This window comes from Trachypithecus francoisi, unplaced genomic scaffold (genome assembly GCF_009764315.1).
Source record: "Trachypithecus francoisi isolate TF-2019V2 unplaced genomic scaffold, Tfra_2.0 Lachesis_group1, whole genome shotgun sequence".
NCBI classification, from domain to species: domain Eukaryota; kingdom Metazoa; phylum Chordata; class Mammalia; order Primates; family Cercopithecidae; genus Trachypithecus; species Trachypithecus francoisi.
Genome location: NW_022681454.1, coordinates 68003836 through 68021776, shown reverse-complemented (window position 1 = coordinate 68021776; position 17941 = coordinate 68003836). Strand labels below are relative to the sequence as shown.

Genomic DNA, 17941 nt, shown 5'->3' with positions numbered 1-17941 from the left:
ATCAACAAACTCTGAATTAGCAGACATTGAAACACTGCTTCTAGGAGAAACGTGTATGTGTACACATGTTTGTCACATAGATTATAATCTTAAATCACAAAAAAATAGATAATCCTAATAGCTTCTATTTTATTTATCTTACAAAAGAGAAAAGTAAATTGAGAAGTGTTAGGTGACTTACTGAGACTACCCAACCACCAGATGATAAATTTCTATCTGGCCTTTCAACTGACTCCAGAGTGAAGCTGCTTGGATTGGGATGCACTGCCTCCTACCATCCTCTTATCATCGCTGAGTGAGAGGTAAAACAAGAAGGCAGAGCATCCACCCTTATGGAAGCAACACATCTGGCCACTCACATGTTTCCATTATCTGAGAGAATGACTGCAAAAGGTCAGTGAGCATGACCTTGGGGGTTAAGAATAACAATGAGTAGGTGAATTCATACACATGGAATCCACAAATAATGAGAGTCAAACATGTGCATCTTGATTTGACCAAAAATAAATGGATGTTTATTTTTTTAAAAATGTGTATGACCATGACTACCACTCATTTTTAAGTAAATATTTACTGATTTATTATATGAGTCAGACTCTATGCTAAATTTTATAGATATGGGATGAAGGAATGGCTTTTCCTCTCAGGAGCCCTTGACTGAATAAAGAGAAAGTCATACAAGAAGTAACCATGCAATGTCATAAGTACATGCTTCAGTTAAGATAATATTAGTTATAAAAGACTTAAAACTCAACTCAAATTAATTTTAACCATACTGGAATGTATTGCTTTATATCGTTAAACATATCTTGAAAAAGTTTACTTTGAAAGCATGGTTTGATCATATTTTTGTTTATATTTCTTGTGATTTCTGTACTTCTCCCTTCTGTTGTATCTTCACTCAATCCTAAAGATAGCTTGCTTTTTGGTAGCAAAGTTTCTAGGGCATCTGAGGTCTCACATCTACACTCCAAGCTGTCGAAAGTTTGGTGTATAGACATGAGACCTCAGATGCCCTCGAACATTTTTTTTTCTCTCATCCCTTGAATTGAAAGTGTTTTGAGCTGCAGTTTTCTTGTTCTTTTCCACACTGTCTTGTGCACTATAAACAATATGGCCTCCTTGCTTCCTCACCTTCATGCCCTACATTCAGAAAAACACCAAATTTAACTTGATTATCACTATGCCTCATACTGTCCCTGAAATGTCTCTTCAAGCAGTAAGCTGTTACCATCACAGCAATTACAGTGACCAGAGTATTGAGATGGTGCTGAATGAATTATGCAAATTAGGGTCCATCCTGGGAGATAAGGATGGTGGTATTCACAGCCAACACCTTAGTGAAACATATTGCATAAAGTTAGAGTGACATCAGCCACATGCAATCACAAAATCCCTCTATTATTATATTAGAAAACTAAGTATAAACGAATAAAATAGAGGAGTACAAATAATTGTTTTGAAAACTTTACATTGGTTATTTTTTAAATGTTGAGGTGGCAATAAGGATGTTACCTATAGGATGAATTCTATCAAATGGAGAAAGAAGAAAGGAATTGAATGTAGGAAGGAATTTTGGAGGGTCTTGTAAAATATAACACGATGTTTTGGGAAGTCAGGGACCCCAAATGGAGGGACTGGCTGAAGCCGCGGCAGAAGAACACAAATTGTGAAGATTTCATAGACATTTATTAGTTCCCCAAATTAATACTTTTATAATTTCTTACACCTGTCTTTACTGTAATCTCTGAACATAAATTGTGAAGATTTCATGGACACGTATCACTTCCCCAATGAATATCCTTGTGATTTCCTATGCCTGTCTTTACTTTAATATCTTAATCCCGTCATCTTCTTTGTAAGCTGAGGAGGACGAATGTTGCCTCAGGACCCTGTGATTGTACCAATTCCACAACTTGTTTGTAGAGCATGTGTGTTTGAATATGAAAGCTGGACATCTTTAAAAAAAAGAACAGGATAACAGCGATGTTCAGGGAACAAGAGAGGTAACTTTGAACTGGCCGCTGGTGAGCAAGATGGAAACAGAGCTATATTCCACCTCTTTCATAAGCAAATAGGAGAAACATCGCTGAATTCTTTTTTTCAGCAAGGAACATCCCTGAGAAAGAGAATGCACCCTGAAGGTAGGTCTATAGAAGGCCCCTTTTTAAGGCATTCCGTTTTTTATGGTTGAAGCCGATGGGATGAAATAAGCGCCCGTCGCCTGCAGCGCTCCTAGGCTTATCAGGTGGACAAAAATTCCCACCTAATAAATTGTGGTCAGACAGGTTACCTGCTGTCAAACCCTGTTTCCTGATAAGATGTTATCAATGACAATGCCTGCCTTAAACTTCATTAGCAATTTTAATTTCACCTTATCCGGTGGTCCTGTGATCTCGACCTGCCTCAATTTGCTTTGTGATATTGTATTACCTTGTGAAGTATGAAGTATGTGATCTCTGTGACCCACACCCTATTCGTGCACTCCCTACCCTTTTGAAAATCACTGATAAAAACTTGCTGGTTTTACCTCTCCGGGAACATCAGGGATCTTGCCGACATGTGATGTCTCCCCCCACACCCAGCTTTAAATTTCTCTCTCTTGTGCACTTTCCGTTTATTTCTTAACCCAGCCGAGAGACACAGGAAATAGAAAAGAACCCACGTTAAACATTGGGAGCGGGTTCTCCCGATAATATTATGTGAAAAAAATAATAAAACTTCTTACTTTAGACAGTTATCTATAAAGGTAGAAAAACATTGAAAAGATTTAGTGAAGACTGTTTTATTCTGTTATGGTTTTGACTTGTTCCTTACTAAGTTTAGAAATGATATTAAGAACTAGGCATGGTATTTCTGCGAAGTGCAATGAGTGTGTTAGGATGATCTAAAAGATAAAGTATGAGAATATGCCTACAATGTTGTCAAATTGAGCTCATTTAGCCATTTATCTTATTGCTTGCATGAAATAGAGATAGATTAAAAGGTGATAAGAACTAATGCATTTTAAAGAGCTATTATAAAAATTTAAACAGAAGGAATAGGGACAATACGAGGGCATAATCATGAAATATCTCCGAATTCCAGTAGACTATTTCTGGACAGTGAGAACATTGTAGACTGTAATAAACCTAATATAATGTTTTATTTCATTCTTCCTAGTTCATTTTCTTTATTAAGCTTGCAATCATACAGGCAACTAGTCCTTTTTTTAACAGTAGTAATGGATACATCTGGTATGTTATACAATCATAATCTTCCCCAAGATTGAAAAATATACTGTTGCTTTAAGACCAGCAAATTTTAAATATTAAGCAAGCAGTAGTGATGTTATGCCCAGACCGTTTGTTCCCCGAAAAAGACCACCAGAGTCCAGAGTCAAAGCCAAGCGGCAAGGATCTTTAATGCAAGTTCGAACTTGGTCCCTCCGTTCCACAACATACAGGAGGGCCCTGAACAATGCGTGCACTTGCCTTTTATAGCCTAATGTAAACAGGACTTGTAAAGTTGCAGAGGAACGAGGGAATTCTCTAGGTTACAGCATTACAATTGGTTAACATTTTAAGTTTATACATTTAGCAGTTTTTTTATTAGTTCCCGCGCTTTCACAAACGGCTGTGTTCTTATCGGGGATTTTCCAGGTGGTGTCCCTCTAAAGTTGAGATATATGGTAGTCTTTGAATTGAAAGATATATGGTAGGGAGACATATGGTGGGATGAGCCCAGGAAGTTGAGGGATATATGGAGGGGAGACATATGGTGGGATATGTTTATACTGGGCTCAGGAAGTTGAGAGATATATGGCAAGCACTAGTAATTAGAACAGAAAAAGAACAAGACAGGGACTTTCACATTGCTTGTCTATACAACATCTGAAATCTATAGATAACATTATCGGTTAGGTCTGACGTCAACTTTTAACTAGGCTCAAGGAGCCGCCCGGGCTGTCTGCCTGTAGGGTCAACTTCTAACTAGGCTCAAGGCGCCGCCCGGGCTGCCTGCCTGTAGATTTCATTTGGTCTCTTTCAGTGACAATTCTAAAGCCAAAGTAATGAAAACAGTAGAAATTGTCCATTTGCTGTTATATATGTTTCCTGGCTTTTCTCCAGACATTTTGAAGATGACTAACAGATCAATGGGAATTTTCAAAAGTAAAATTGTCAAAAAACTTTCTACAGGAAATTATCTTGAGTTTCAAAATCACAGTAAAAATAGTATACTTCAGTATACTATCATCAGTAATAGTAACTTCAGTTCCAAAATCACAGTAAAAATAGTATACTTGCTGTGATATTCCAATGTGTAAGTTTTTCAAATATTTTATTATGATAATTTTCAACATAAAAGTTGAAAGAATTTAACATTCAACACTCCTACATTCATCACCTATAATTAAGCCTTAACATTTAGATAGGCTTGTTTGATTTATACATCTATCCATTTCTGTCTCCCTGTTTCCATCCACTATTCTATTTTCCTTTTGAAACATTTCAAAGTAAGTTGCAGACATCAAGACAGGTAACCCTGAAAATATCAGCCTATATGTCTTTAACTAGGTTTTACAATTTGTCTAAAAATATTTTAGGGTAAAATTTACACACAATGAAATGCATCAATATCAATTGCATCATTTAATATAAGTTTTGACAAATGAGTACAACTATGTAAACCAAACCCCTGTCAAGGTACATAACATTACCATTAACCCACAAAGCTCCCTCATGCTCCTTCCCTGTCCATCAGAGCTCCACTCCAATCACCAGAAGCAACATCTTTTCTATCATAATTTGTTTTTCCTTATTTTAGATCTTTCTATACATGGGATCATACATAATATACTACTTTGTGCAAAGCTTGTTTAACTCAGCAAAATATTTTTGAGATTCAGCCATGATATTAGTTACAACATTCATTTTTTTAAATATATTTGTTTTTTAAATATTATTGTATTTTATAGCTATACCATGTTTTGATTTTTCATCTTCCTATTAACGAACACCTGGTTTGTGTGAAACTGCTAAAATCATTCTTGTAGAAATCTTTTTGTATGCCTTTCTTCATTTTGAGTGCATGTCTAGCAGTTGAATGGTTGGGTCATATAATGGATGTATATGAAGTTTTGTAAAAAATTTTAACAATTTTTTCCAAAGTGGTTGTGATATTTTCATTTTTACCAGCAACGTATGAAAATTTTGGTTGACCCTAAGCTTGCCAAAATTCGATGTTGTCAGTCTTTTTAATTTTAGCCATTCCTAGAGGGTGTGTAATGATATCACAACGTTGCTTTAATATACCATTCCCTACTTACTTATTGATGCTGAACAGTTTTTATGTGTTTATTGTCCACTTATATATCTTAATGTATAAAATGTGTGTTCAAACATTTTTGCCCATTTTAAAAGGTTGTTTGTCTTTATAATGTTTTGTTGTAGGAGTTGTATTTTGTGAATATTTTGATTCACTGATGATTTATTCTTGGTAAAGTCAAATATATCATTTTTTCCATATGTCATCATTTGTCCTGTATCTTATCTACCTATAAGAAATCTTTGCCTAGCTTTATGTCAAATAGACATTCTTCTGTATTTTATTCTGAAAATCTTTTGTATAAGCTTTTATGTTTCAGTCAATAATTCATTTTGAATTTTTTTTTAGTTATATTGTGATTTATGGATGGAGATTCATTTTTTCCATATAAATATAGTTATTTCAGTATCATTCATTAAAAATACGTTTTATTTATGGGTAGAGACTCCTCATGACCACTTTCAGCCTTGAAGATTCTCTAGACTCAGAAAGAGCTACTATCTCCATGTTTAGTGTGTTTTAACAACAAAAAGACACATGTTAAAATTAGCAAACTGTAAAGGTACATAGGACAAAGTCTATAAGACATTGAGGCATAGGCTTCTAGGTGTCCTCCCACAGTGGAGTCCCGTGGATGTGCTTTATTTTCCCAGCAATGATGTGTGGCAATACATGTGATGTATTTCTAGTCAAGAAGCTCAACCATGCCTTCGTCTTCGGAGGTTTTATTAGGAGTCAGTCACACAGGCATGCAGCACCTGTATAAGTGTCCTCAGCTATTGAGATTTTAGTTCTTCAGACACTTATCATAAATCGCATTGTTAACAAAAACTACCCATGTAAACTTGTACTGTGCAATATAAAGTCTCAGGCTTACAAAAACAGTTGTTCACAATAAAACACATCATTAGTGTAAACAGTTTGATCAATTTTTTACTGCATGGATGGAGGCATCAGACGTACAGAAGAACTCTTCTCAGGCAGAATATTCCAGAGCCTCAGAGCTCATTTTTGAGGAGCCAGCCAAGAGCCCATCCTGAAGAAAGATGCTTATGGGAAATATATAGTGTTTGAGCAACCCAGGCATGTGAAATGCTACTTCCCTGCACATTCATTAGATTGCTTTAATATATTCATAAAAAATTAAATAGCCCCCTCACATGTGTAAATCTATTTCTGGATTTCAAATTCTATTATATGGCATTATTCATTAATCTTTATACCATTGCCATATTATTTTTATTCCTATAGCTTTATAATATTCTTGAAAACATTTATAGTGAGCAGTTAAACCATGCTGTTCTTTTTCAGAATTGCTTTAAACTATGTTTTTTTTTTCAGAATTGCTTTGAATATGCTAGAACTTTCTACTTCCATATAAATTGAAATGACACCTTGTTACTGTCTTTGTGTCGTTATTTTTTGTAATTTCTATCTCTCTGCTGTGATTTCTTAATTTTTCATTCATTCCAAACATATTTTCCTTTACATCACTCAGCATAATTCCTTTAAAATCCTTGTTATGCTAATTCCAACATCTGAGTCATTTTGCTGTCAGTCTCCGTTGATTTTCATTTATCTTGAAAATAAAAACATTCTTCTTTATTCATGTTTTGAAATAATTTAGGATGCATGTTGAAAATTCTGAATATTATGTTTTGGAGATCATGAGTTCTGTAATCTTCTTCTGAATCTTTTATTTCTATTTAGTCTATAATGTAATTTACTTGGTTGAAATCACACCTCTGCAAAATCTATCTTTGTGTGGCAGCTGAAGTCTTGGTTCAGTTATTTTATCCTTAGGTGACTTGAGTAGAGTCAGACCCACAAAGTCATTATTCTAGAAACGTGGACACAGTTTATAATTCCAAGTTGGCGAACTTCTCTTTCTCTGGCTCTTTCCTGTGCAGTGTGTATTCTCACTTACTAGCAGCTATTGTTGTCCCAAACTCTCTCTTCTAGTATGTCTTTAAAATCAGAAAGACAATGCCCTTTCTATTGCAGTGTTGGCCACTATCCATGGCATAGTTTAGAACTGCCTTTAGTCTAACAGCTAGAGTAAACGAGAGACTCAGTCAGTGTCATTTTCCCTTTTCTATTGTAGACTACCCTCCAGAATATGCTTTTTAGGGTCATTTCCAGTGCCTTTGGAGGTTCTTTTTTTTTTTTTTTTTTTTTTTTTTGCTTTTTACATTTGTTCAAAGTTTATATTTATCTGTAGAAAAATATTCATATAGATGCTTATTTGGCCATTACCAGAAACAAAAATTCCTTTGGAATTGAGGATCACAGATGGCGAATAATCTGCTTCAACGGCTGACTTGTTCAGTAGAAATTTGTATAGATGTCTGGGGAGTGACATTGCATAATCTGTATTACTGAGATTTGAAATATATTCCAGTAAATTTTGTTTTGAAAAAGATTTTCTACATGCATATGATGTCCGATTCCACTCAAAAGTCTACTGACATCGTAGTATATGATTAACTTGCACAGACATGCATAAACACAAAGGGAAAAGAGAAGCAACATAAAACAGTTTACAATACAATTTTGCCAAATATGAAGCAGATGGTCAGAGAGAAACTAAGAAAAAGATGTCTGGAGTTGAAGATGTTAAGAAGAAAAATGAACTAAAGTAACTTAAAACTTTCAGACATTGGAGACCCCAGTAACTTTTTAAGTGTGAGAAAATGATAAAGCTGAAATAGAGGAATTACTTAAAAGTATTTAGAAAGCTAAGTTAGATAATTATCCATCCCTCCCTCACTCATCCAAGTATCCAGGCACTTACCCTCTTCTAAGAAAAATAGATGAAGCTTACTTTCCGGAGGAAAAAAATTAAACATAAGAGATTTCAAATAACAGTATATCAGGCACAATATATGTAATAAAAATGAGTCATATTGAAAGAAAATGTTGAATTAAGCAGAAGCCAACAGAATAAAAAAGAAGAATTCTATCGTCTTACTATGCTTAACTCTCAGAATGCTGGAAATTAGTTAAGCTAACAGACAGACTGAGATTGTCAAACCTTATCTAATATCAATATTTACCAAATATTTGAATAATATAAGAAATTAAAAAGTTCAGATAAGACAATAATATACCTGGAACATCAAAAGTAGCACCCCAATTCCTTGTCAAATTGGTCTATGACACCAATTCCAGAATAGGTAAGGCCACTATGTGAGATTCACCCACATAGAGGGAACATTAAAATATTATTTATGTTTACATGTTGCATCAAATATATTGTTCTAAAGACTGAACATAAAGGAAACAATATTGGAACACATTACATAAAAACTGATGCAATATCAATAAGGTGTCCAGAAATTAAGAACACAGGAAAAAGAGAGAAGGTAGTAATAAAATAAATAACACAAGAATTTCACCTCCTCCTCCAATACACACAAAAAATAAGATTACTAAGAAGTCCAAGAAAATTAATTTTAAATTACTTATTAATCAGGACATATTTTCATGGACTTTTAGAATACTAAAATTAATGAATAGAACTTAAAAGCTCCCCAGAAGATAATGGTAGTGTGACCAAACTTTTCTTATAAAGATCACAGGACGGTTATTTTACTTATTTTGCTTTTATGTTGTCCTTTTCATCTTCCTTGAATGATTGCTTGAAAGTAGTCATTTTGGCAGAGGGTAGTCACTGGTAATTGATTAACTTTATTCATATCCGAACCTCCAGAACTCCCTGCAAGATTGATAAACTTGTTTTTCAAAAAACGATGCTTCTTACATCATGCAGACCTCGTAGGTAATGTCTATAACTCTGAAATTAACTGATGAGATCTAGAATCTGAAGAATGCAATCAGCTTTGATCATTGGGACATCCCACCTCCCATATTTCTATCTTGCTCATAAAAGCCCTCCGTTATGTTGAAAGGAAGTCAAATTTGAGTAACTATCTCTCCCACTCTCTAACTTTTGCCAAATTGAATAAACCTTTCTCTGCTCCTAGGTGCTGATGTGTCAGTGATTGGTTTACTGTGCATTGGGTACACAGACCTACATTTGGAGTTTGATAACAGTAGGACAAATATAAAGGATCAGTGATAGAAACTAGAACCTTTATGACAAGTTGAAGACCGTGGAATGACTACTTAAAATTCTGATAAAAAAACCTATACACAATTCCATATCAATCAAGTAACTGAATAGAATAGTACTTTCAGATACTAAAATAAAAATTAACTATTTTTTCTGAAGAAGCACCATAACTACAGAATGTGATCTATAAAAAGGAAGGAATCAACCGAAAATGTTTAAAAATATAAAATCAGGTATTCAGAAATTTTGTATCTAATCATGGCAGTGATAAAGGAATTCCAAGGATGATCATGAGGAAAGTAATTAATAGTAAAGACGAAAATAAATAGCAACCTATCGTGCCAGCTTACAGGGCAGTCTTGGGCACCCTGGAGTCTCACACCATAGTTTCCATGCAGGTATACCATGCCTGACCGGTGAAGAGTGCCAGAAAGATGGCCTCTGTGGCATACACCAGCCTTCATGTTTCTTCCCCAAACTGCAACTTCCCCCAAGCCCACTGCAATTCCCCACATCACTTTGCTTAGCTAAAGCTGCTCAGGGAGCAGGGTATCCTCCAACACCTGGAGCAATCACTGCTGCTTGTGGGTCACAGAGAAGGCACATGGTCCTGTGCTGGCCAATACCCTGCTGCAAACCCAAACCACTTCCACTGTAACAGCACACAGAATCTCCACAACTGCTTTGCCTCCACCACCGTGGTTACTGCCCACATGGAGACAGGCACCCCTGCATCTGCTAGCATTTATCTGCAGCTGCTGCCCATTGGTCTTCCAGCACAGTTAACTCTAAATCTCAAGGAGCCAGAGAACAAAGTTGGTGCCCAGTACAAGTCCCCTAGAGTTAGAGCACACAGTCTAGGAGTTGGAAGCTGAAAACAGGTCCTCTAAAATCTTCCAGATTCAAAGCTAGGTGGCTGAACCCACCTTATACCACAATCAAACCCTCCAAGTCAACAAATAGGAAAAATAAAAGAAAAAAAATTAGAAAGTCAGCAACTGCAAAGATTGAAGGCAGATAAGCCAACAAAGATGAGAAAAAAAAAAAAAAAATCAGCACAAGAATGCTGTAAACTCAAAAAGCCAGGGTATCTTCTTTTCTCCAAATGACCACATCATCTCTCCTGCAAGAATTCAGAACTGGGCTGAGGCTGAGACGGCTGAAATAACAGAAGTAGAATTCACAATATGGGTAGAAAAGAAGTTCACTGAGCTACAGTAGTATGTTGTAACCTAGTGCAAGAGGCTAAATGTCATGATGAAACATTGCAAGAGCTGACAGACAAAAGAGCTAGTATGGAGAAGAACATAATTAACCTGAAAGAGCTGAAAAACACTACAAGGATTTCATAATGCAAACACAAGTATTAACAACAGAACAGACCAAGTGCTTGAAGGCCATCTTTTAAAAATAAGACAGGCATATGAGAATAGAGAAAAAAGAATGAAAAAGGATAAATGAAACCTCCAAGAAATGTGAGATGTAAAGAGACCAAATCTATGCCTGATGGGTGTACCTAAAAGAGATGGGGAGCATGGAACCAACTTGTGAAACATATTTCAGAATGTCATCCATGAGAATTTTCTCAAGTCAGCTAAAGAGACCAACATTCAAATTCAGGAAATGCAGAGAACTCCACTAAGATACTCTACAAGAAAGTCATCCCCAAAACACATAATCAACAGATTCTCCAAAGACAAAATAATAGAAAAAACGTTGAACATAACTAGAGAGAAAGGGCAGGTCACCTACAAAGGGAAGCCCATCAGACTAACAATGATCCCCTCAGCTAAAACCCTACAAACCAGAAGAGATTGAGATCCAATATTTAATACTGTTAAAGAAAAGAAATTCTAACCCAGAATTTTATATCTGGCCAAACTAAGTTTCATAAGTAAAGGAGAAATGAGATCCTATTCAAACAAGCGAATGCTGACGGAATTTGTTTCCACCAGACTTGCCTTAAAGAGCTCTTGAAAGAAGGACTAATTATGGAAATGAAAGACCATTGCCAGTGACTACAAAAGCACACTGAAATATACTATAAAGCAACCACATAAACAAGTCTGCAAAATAACCAACTAACATGATGACAGGATAAAATCCACACATATCAATACTAATCCTGAATGTAAATAGACTACCTGCTACAATTAAAAGACACAGAGTGGCAGACTGGATAGAGAACCAAGACCCATTGTTATGGTGTCTTCAAGAGACCCATCTCACAGGCAATAAAACACATAGGTTCAAAATAAAGGAATGGAGACAAATCTACAACACAAATGAAAAACAGATAAAAGCAGGGATTGCAATCCTAGTTTCTGACAAAATAGACCTCAAACCAATAAAAATTTTAAAAAGACAAAGAAGGGTAATACATTTATATAATGGTGAAAGATTCAATTTGGTGGGGTTTTTTTGTTTCATTTTGTTTTGTTTTTTTTTTTTTTACCTTTACATAGTGGTAAAGGGTTCAATTTACCAAGAAAACTTAACTAACTTAAATATATATGCACCCAACACAGGAGAACCCAGATTCATAAAGTAAGTTCCTAGAGATCTTTAAAGGTACTTAGACTCCAACACAATAATAGTGGGAGATTTTAACACTCCACTGACAATATTAGACAGATCATTGAGAAAGAAAAATAGCAAAGATATTTAGGACCTGAACTCAGCACTGGATCAACTGGACCTGTTGTTCATCCACAGAACTCATCACCCAAATACAAGAGAATATATATTTTTCTCATCACCACATGGCACATACTCAAAACTTGATCAAATAATTGGAGGGTAAACATTCCTCACCAAATGCAAAAAAAAAAAAAAAAAAAAAAAAACTGAAATCATAATAAAGTATCTCAGACTACACCACAATCAAATTCAAAATTAAGACTAAGAAATTCACTCAAAATTATATAATTACATGGAAATTGAATAAACTGGTCTGAATGACTTTTGAGTAAATAACAAAATTAAGACAGAAATAAAAACGTATTTTGAAACTAATGAGAACAACAATACAACATACCAGAAACTCTGGGACACAGTGAAAGCAGTGTTGAGGAAAAGTTATAGCACTAAAAGCCCCCATCAAAAGTTAGAAAGATCTCAAGTTAATAACATGAGATCACAACTAAAAGAACTAAAGAACCAAGAGCATACAAAGCCCAAAGTTAATTAGCAGAAGACAAGTAACAAGCAAAATTGGAACTAGACTGAAGGAGATAGACACACACAAAAAAATTCAAAAAATCAATGAATTCAGAGGCTGTGTTTTTTGTTTGTTTGATTGTTTTTTAATTAACAAAACAGAGCAACAGCTAGACTAATAAAGAAGAGAGAAGATTCAAATAAACACAGTCAGGAGTGACAAAGGGGATATATTACCACTGACCCTGTGGAGATACAAACATCCATCAGAGGATATTATGAATACCTCTATGCACATAAAATATAAAACCTAAAGGAATGTATCAATTCTTAGACTCGTACACCCTCCCAAGACTGAACTAGGAAGAAATTGAATCCCTGAACAGAGAAATAACAAGCTTTGAAATTGAGGCTGTAATAAATAGCCTACTTACCAAAAAAAAAAAAAAAAAAAACCCAGATTCACAGATGAACTCTACCAAAGAAGAGCTGATACTATTCCTACTGAAAGTATTCCAAAAAGTTGAGGAGAAAGGACTCCTCCCTAACTGATTCTATGGCCAACATCATCCTGATACCAAAACCTGGCAGAGATACAACAAAAAAGAAAACTTCATGCCATTATCCTTGATGAACACTGATGCAAAAATACTCAGCAAAATACTGACAAACCAAATCCATCAGCACATCTAAAAGCTTATCCACCATTATCAATTAGGCTTTATCCCTGGGATACAAGGCTAGTTCAACATACAAAATCAACAAATATGGTTTATCACATAAATAAAACTAAAGACAAAGCCACACAATTATCTCAATAGATGCAGAATAGCCTTTTGATAAAATTAAGCATGACTTCATGTTAAAAACTCTTAATAAAGAAGGTATTGAAGGAACATACCTCAAAATAAGAAGAGCTGTATGTGACAAACCCACAGCCAACATCATCCTGAATGGGGAAAAGCTAAAACATTCATTTTGAAAACCAGCACAAGACAAGGCTATTCACTCTCAATACTCCTATTCAAGAGAGTATTGGAAGTTTTGGTCAGGGCAATCAAGCAAGAGAAAGAAATAAAGGGTATTCTTATAGGAAGAGAGAAATTCAAACTATCCTTTGCAGATGACATGATTCTATATATGGAAAACCCTATAGTCTCAGCCCCAAAACTTCTTAAGCTGATCAACAGCTTAAGCAAAGTCTCAGGATACAAAATCAATGTGTAAAAATCACTAGCGTTTCTATACACAAACAACAGTGAAGCTGAGAACCAAATCAGAAATAAACTCTCATTCATAATTTCCACAAAAGGAATAAATACCTGGGAATACAGGTAACTAGAAAGGCAAAATATTTACACAAGAACTACAAACCACTGCTCAAAGAAATCAGAGATGACACAAACAAATGAAAAAATATCTTATGCTCATGGAAAGGATTAATCAATATAATTAAAACAGCCATACTGCCCAAAGTAATTCATAAATTCAATTCTGTACTTCTTAAACTACCATTGACATTCTTCACAGACTAGAAAAAACTATTTAAAAATTCATATGGAACCCAAAAGTAGCCTGAATAGCCAAGACAATCCTAAGCAAAAAGAACAAAGCCAGATGTGTCACGTTACCCAACTTCAAACTATACTGCAAGGCTGCAGTAACCAAAATAGCATGGTACTCATACAAAAAGACACATAGACCAATGGAACAGAATAGAGAACCCAGAATAAGACCACACACCTACAAATATCCGATCTTTGACAAACCTGACAAAAACAATCAATGGGGAACGGACTCCCTATTCAATAAATGGTGCTGGGATAACTGGCTAGCCATATGCAGAAGATGAAAACTAAACCCCTTTCTTACACCATACACAAAAATTAACTCAAGGTGGTTTAAGACTTAATGTAAAACCCAAAACTATTAGAACCCTGGAGGACAATCTAGTCAATGCCATTCAGGACAAAGTCATGGGCAAATATTTCACAATGAAGATGCCAGAAGCAATTGCAACAACAAAAGCAACAATTGGCAAATGGTGGGATCAAATTAAACTAAAGAGCTTCTGCACAGTAAAAGCAATTATCATCCATGTGAACAGATGACCTGCAGAATGGGAGAAAATTTTTGTCAACTATGCATCTGACAAAGGTCTAATATCCAGCATCTATAAGGAACATAAACAAATATACAAGAAAAGACAAATAACCCTATAAAAAGGTTGGTAAAGGACATGAACAGACACTTTTCAAAAGAAGACATACATTCAGCCAACAATCATATGAAAAAAAGCTCAACATCACTGATCATTTGAGAAATATAAATCAAAACCACAATGTGATACCATCTAACACCAGGCAGAATGGCTGTTGCTCAAAAGTCATAAAATAACAGATGCTGGCAAGGTTTAAAAGGAATTATACCCTGTTGATGGAAGGTATAAATCAAGTCAACCATTGTGGAAGACAGTGTGGCAATTCCTCAAAGACCTAAAGACAGAAATACCATTTGACACAGCAATCTCATTACTGAATATATACCCAAAGGAATATAAATTATTCTGCTATAAAGACACAGGTAGGCATATGTTCATTGCAACATTCTTCACAAAAGCAAAGACATGGAACTAATATAAATGCCCATCAATAATAGACTGGATAAGGAAAATGTGATACACATACACCATGGAATACTATACAGCCAAAAAATAAGAACAAGATCATGTCCTGTGCCTTTTCAGGAGCTTGGATGGAGCTGGAGGCCGTTATCCTTAGCAAACGAAGATGAGAGCAGAAAACCAAGTGCCACATGCTATCACTTATAAGTAGAAGCAAAATGATGACAACACAGGGACACATAGAGGAGAACAACATGCACTAGTGCCTATCGGAAGATGGAGGATGCAAGGAGGGAGATGATCAGAAAAAATAACTAATGATACTAGGTTTAATATCTAGGTGATAAAATAATCTGTACCACAAACCCACATGACACAAGTTTACCTGTGTAACAAAACTGCACGTGTCCCTGAACTTAAAGGTTAAATTTTTTTTTTTTTTTTTTTTTAATAGTAAGCATAGCAGTGCAGACTGGAATAAGATGATAAAACTCTTAAAGGGAGAAGAGGAACAACTCAGGAAATAACTTAAGAAAAGCAATTGAGTAAGGATAGTAATTTAGCAGGTGAAAATAGTAAGAAAGCAAAAAGCAAAATATCACATAATTTCAGGAGCAGCAAAACGTGGCAAAAGAATAAAGTGAAAGCATATTATACTATGTAGCTGTGTCTTGTCTAAATTAGTATTTACATACATATACATTTTATTAAAATTTCCTCATTGGTCAAAATATTGACTAAATCAAAATGCGGACATAGACAATCATGGTATTAGAATTTGGGAGGGGTGGTGTGTCTGTGTGTATATATGTGTGTGTGTATTGTGTGTGTTCCCTAATCCACTCATATCAAAGTTCACTTTTGTGGATTTATTTGAGTACACATGACTTTCTTCACAATTTCTTTATCAGCAAAGATTACAACAAATTCTAGTTACGTATTGATATGTGTATCACCCTCAGTAGATGTCAACCCTTTGAATAACAGAATTTGTCAATTATCCTTGTATATTCCATGTAAAGCAGATACTCTTTATTATAATCATTCTAAAGAATACTAAAGATGTGTGAATGAATGAACACATTAATTTTTTTATTATTTTTGCACTAACTAGTTTGTTCAAAACAAAATTGGAATCATATTATGAAACTTTATATCTGCACTAGATGTACGTAATTAATATTCACTCATAAATAGATTAGTGAATTTGTACATTCTTCAAAATAACAATGACTTGAGCAATTACAAAATTCTGGATTAAACTGACTTTGAAATTTTAAAAAAGTTGAAATATTTCTTCAATATTTTTATTTGAAAGAAGATTCTAATATAGTATTTCCCCTTCCTCCTTCACACAGAAATCTAGATTGGACAGAGAGATAATAGATAGATGATAGATAGATAGATAGATAGATAGATAGATGATATGCAGATGATATAAAAAAATTTCAAAGCAAATTTGAAAAAAACTTGAAAGCATATTACTTCTTACTTTTGTTCCAGGGCTCTACCTTTTGCAATGCATCCATATTCTGATCTCATTCTCTCATTTTTACTGAGAAAATGAATTGTTACATTGGAGACAGTCAATGAACTGTTCAGGAAGACATATGATTAATTTTTAAAATAAAGCTGCTAAAGCTAATACGACCAATCATTTCAATCATTGTCTATAAAGTAACTTTATACTTCCCTAAGTCATTAAAATTTTATCAAGGAAGAAAAATGGAATAGGCTCAATTAATAAAACTAATACCATTTAGAAGAAAATGCTATAAAATGAATTCTATCTGGTTTACTTATGGGATATTGTCACTAATTAGGTTCTCCAAAAATGGATGCTAAGGAGAGTGACGTGCAACATTTTTGATTGGACTGATATCCTTTGGGAGGAAGTAGAGCAAATAACTGAAAAATAAATAATAAAAACTAAAAAAACATAAACAAATTTGTATTATGAAAGAATTAATTTTAATTTATTTTTAAAATTTCAAAACATTTATGAAAATCTAATTTATGTTAGTGTTAAGGGTACATACATTAATCAATTAAAAATAAAGAAATTTTAAAAATCTGCTGAATAATGTACTGTTATTCTGCTCACATCAAGTATCAACATAATTGTGCTTATTATAATTAACACAACACTTAATTTATGTAGTATTAATAAATTATAAATCTATTTCAAATAGACTTTCCTGAATATATGTATCAAAAGTGAAACAAATAGTTTTACTTCATGTATGAAGATATTAATCACGTAAGTTCAACAGATATATACAATTATAACAATAAATATATGAAGAGCATCATTTTTTAAATAGCATAATTAAACCTCATGTAAAACAAGATCTTCAACCTTTCTTTTACTCTCATGGATAATTTCTTGTTAATAGTTAAGTAGCATACCAGAGACACCTTTAAACTCTTCTTTGTGTAAGTTACGTTTCAGTTGGCTTTATTCCTTCTATTCTGTTTTCTCTTCCTGAAATAATGTCTTCCTTTGCTCCTGGGTTATTTCCAACTGTGTTCTGCAGCTGTTGGTTCAATTCATGATAAACAATTGATTACACAGATCATAGAACAAGTTAATCAGTCTGGGACTTTGGTAATGAAAAACAAAGCTCCAGCAAGTTAATATATCACTTTTAAGCAGAGAAGGTATCTAAAACTAATTAAACACTGGTCTCAGTGACAGTGATTTAAGCTGTAGTCCTAAAACCTTTATACTCCTTAGAACCACAGTTTTCATCATGGTATTGTCAAATTACAATTTC

The 17941-nt window shown here is 34.3% G+C and overlaps 1 long non-coding RNA gene across 1 annotated transcript in view; it reads right to left on the bottom strand.

Annotated features, from left to right (window-relative positions):
- Positions 1-4307: 4307 nt before the first annotated feature.
- Positions 4308-17941, bottom strand: part of LOC117085560 — an 88609-nt gene continuing 74975 nt past the window's right edge. Inside the window, exons 6-7 of the long non-coding RNA XR_004438001.1 lie at positions 16650-16719; positions 4308-7677 (exon numbers count right to left, since the gene is read on the bottom strand). This is a non-coding gene — a long non-coding RNA (uncharacterized LOC117085560). The remainder of the gene's footprint in view (positions 7678-16649; positions 16720-17941) is intronic.